We start from the raw sequence: 3,854 nt of genomic DNA, 5'->3' as shown, positions 1-3,854 counted from the left end.
AAATCGAATTTTCTGAATAAAATTGTTTAGTAAGGTAATTCTTTTGCACTTTATATTTTTTCTACACTCAAAATTTCAATCAAAATCAAAAAAAAAACGCCAATGTATTAGATTAGAGGTCATGTTTTTTTCTGTTTTAAGAAGTTGGTTTTGCCTATTTTGTTACAAAAAAAACTATTTTTTTTAATAAAAATTCTCAAGTCGAGAGGCGCGGATTAGGGTTTGATTTTAGACCCATGGTTTCTTCAGAGAATTTTCTTAGAATTTAATGTAGATTACGTTTTTGCTATACGATTTTTAATTAAATAAAAATTTGTTTCATCCATACAAATCAAGCCGCCCTAACCCACATACTACACAGCACTATTGTACATTCAAAAATTCAATTTTTTCATTTTAATCAACCACAACACCAAGTTCAATTTTTACTCGATAATTAACCGCCTCCATTACACTTATGCTGACCAGAGACCTCTTTATGTGCTATTCGAAGAAATGAAAAGAATAAAACAGGGTAAAAGGACGTTAGCAGAGTTCCATGGTGAAGTCAGCAAGTCACTAAACCTTGCATTCACTAAAGTCGAGATGGAGAACTTAGGAAATCCTTCAGCCATGCAGGAATATGCGAACCAGGAAGCTTTCTGGACATTCATTCTCGATCTGAGCAGCAAATATACCAGCGGCACCCTCTATAGCCACAATCCAAAGGATTTAGAAACCGCCTACGACTCACAATTCAACATCGCGCAATACAGTCACCACAGACCATACAATACACTGCAGCATCAACTTCCGCCGAACAGAAGACATCACGAGGAACCAAGAAGAACAGACCTAATGTGCAAATCCAATATACATAAACTGCACCCAGGCAACAACACCAACCCATGGATGTAGATCAGTCACATCCCTGAAGGGAAACGAACTAGTGCGGAACTGGTTCGGTTCTAGTGCGTTTGGAACCATGACTAGTACGCGTTAATTCTCTTTTGCATGCTAGCGACTGGCGAATTTAACATTGCGATGTCCTAGGAAGTGTCAATTGTCCCCCGTTGCATCCCTTNAGGCTTGTCGAAACATTTCCCTTTTATATTAAATACGATCGGTTGAAGGAAGGACAATACCATCACAAATGTTTAAACGCATTTATTAAAAATTTATAAACCACATTAGTAGTAGTAGTAGTATTAAACTTAAGTAGTAAGTAAGTAAAAAACAAAAGTGCGTTCTGCTTAAATGTAAAAATATTAGTTCACTTTGTCTTATTTGGCTAAATTTAAGCATATTGATTTTTAAGTAAATAAGATATATAGTCAGTCAATAAAGTTTAGGTACATCGAAGTTTTTACAATACCGGCAACTATTGTTTAAATATTTAATTTTTCCCTAATTTTTTATAAAAATATGGTTAGTTCTACACCAAAAACCCCAAAAGTCAGAGTTCCAAACCTTATGCAAAATTAAAGAAAACTCCGCAAATTTCCATCCAAGTATTGCAATTTACACTATTTAGGAAAAAGTTAAGTACGCAGTTTTTAGCCCATTCAATTTTAGTACAACAAAGTGCAAGTTTGAGGCAGCTAGGACTTACCATTGATATTTAGCAGTTTTTTGTTGTTGTTTGGTAAGTCCTAGCTTCCTCATACTTGCACTTCATTATACTAAAATTGAGTGGGCTAAAGAACTGCAAACTAAACTTTTTCTAGAGAGCGCAAATAGAAAGTGAATTGTTTTAATGAAATTTTGCAGAATTTTCTTAAATTTTTCACAAGGTTTGGAACTCTGATTTTTGTGGATTTTATAAAAAATTACCGAAAACTAAAATAATTAAAAAATAGTTGCCCGTATTGTAAAAAATTCGTAGTACGTAAACTTTATCGACTGACTGCATTAAGGTAGCTGTGCTGGATTGCATAAAACAAAAATTAATTTGTCTTTTCTTAAAAAAAGGTAGCTCTAGTGGCTTGCATTTTTAAATAAATTTAGTGAGAAAGTGGTAATTATTTTGACACTTTTTTTTTTAATGCCTCTTTTTCTGCAACTGCATTGCCTTTCTTAATTGTCCTTCATGTCCTTGGCCTTTGTTTATGGAATCACTAAGTATAATGATTATTAAGCAACTCAAAAACTATACCAGCTTGATTACCGACGTATCCTTTTGAGAGGTAGCCGCACTCTTATGAGAGTAATAAGACCCAAACTTTTCAATAATGATTCATAAAATAATGATTAAATGCTGCTTTAAATTATTTTACTCATAATGATTACCTTCCCTGCTTTTAAAATTTGAAATAAAATAGTTTAGTGAAAGTACCACATTTCACTGCTTTTGGACTGGTTCGGGACTAGATACTATCGGGCAGGTTCGTTTCTGGCGAAAAAGAACTAGTACTGAACCAGAAATTTTAGTTCGTGTTTTCCTTACAGGGTTATACCCGTCGTCGCACAAGTCGGTTGCGAAGTAAGACGAGCTGAAAAAGTTTTAAAAGTTTTTGCGCAAGTGCCCAACGAACTTCCCACATGTGTTTGGGCGCATGCCTGCTTGTGCTTTGCTTTTGCGTATTCTTTTTTTAGCGCATGCTGGTATGTGTGTGTATGTGCGCTGTGAATATTCTACCCATATGCAGAGAACGTATATTTATAGAGAAGGTCCGAGAACTGTGAATGCCACATTTTTCGAGCCAACAAAACTGGCGAAGCGCATTTTAAGAGCGACAAAAATTTGGAATACTTAACAGCGAAAGCAAAATACAAAGCAGAAAAGAAGAATGTTAACAGAGCTAAATCTTACGAGAGCATTTGGAATGTTAATTAAATATGAATATTGATGATTTTTGTGATATTTTGGGAAAATTTTCAAATAGAAATTAATAATTAATAGATTAAATTTTTTTCAATGATTTGTACAAGTAACATGAAATTAAATCGAAAATAGTATATAACATTCCCGATTTTTGTGATATTTTATTAATAATTGCAAATAGAAAAGTCCCATGAGTTTGTGTTTTTTGTGAAAATATTTTTTGATAAAAAAATCCTTTTCCCCGGTGATTTCCACAAATACCGTGAAAATAAATCGAAAATGTTATATAGCATTTTTTGAGTTTTGTAATATGTTGCTAGATTTTCAATTATAAAACTTTATTGGTATTAGATTTTTTTGTAAATAGAGTTTTTAGGAGAAAAAATTATTTCTTCTCGGTGATTTGTACACACAACGTTAAAATAAATCGAAAATATTATATACCATTTTCCAATTTTTGTGTTATTTTCAAGTAAAAAACTATTGGTATTGGACTAAAAAAAAAACATGTGAAAAGAATTATTTTCCTTTTTTGTAAAGATCTCACAAAACTAAGTCGGAAGTCTGTATGAATTTTTCCATATTTTCGATATTTATGGAAATAATTCAGTTTTTAATTGTTTTCGACTTGGAAACTTTTTTTAAAAATACTAAAAATGTCCGATTTTCCCAGCAATTAGTAAAAATCTCGCTAATCTAAGCCGAAATTATTTAAGAAATTTTTCAAAATTTTCAGTATTTAGGGAAATAATGCAGTTTTCAAATCTTTTCTAGTGCAAGAAGTTACCATTGGATGGGTGGCAGCTTCGCTACTCATGTACATACATATTTGTCCCCCACATTGTCATTTACATATCTAATTAATTAATAAACCTAAATTTATAAAGCACATATTTGTAAACTGCATTTCATTGATATTACCTATTTCTCATACCAAATTTTTCATGCATCTAAAAAGACAAACAAATGAAAATGTAAGTATGTATGCATTTATAAATGTACAAAAGTACATACATATATACGATTGTTCTGCTTTCGTCTTCCCGCGCCC

At 32.2% G+C, this 3,854-nt stretch overlaps 1 pseudogene; it reads left to right on the top strand.

Moving 5' to 3' along the window:
* The first annotated feature begins 585 nt into the window (after positions 1–585).
* LOC108359357 (uncharacterized) overlaps positions 586–3,854 on the top strand; it is a 22,451-nt pseudogene continuing 19,182 nt past the window's right edge.

The sequence above is a fragment of the Rhagoletis zephyria genome, unplaced genomic scaffold (assembly GCF_001687245.7).
Source record: "Rhagoletis zephyria isolate East Lansing unplaced genomic scaffold, Rhagoletis_zephyria_1.1 Rzeph_scaffold_00377, whole genome shotgun sequence".
NCBI lineage: Eukaryota > Metazoa > Arthropoda > Insecta > Diptera > Tephritidae > Rhagoletis > Rhagoletis zephyria.
This window is presented reverse-complemented; position numbering and strand designations above follow the sequence as displayed.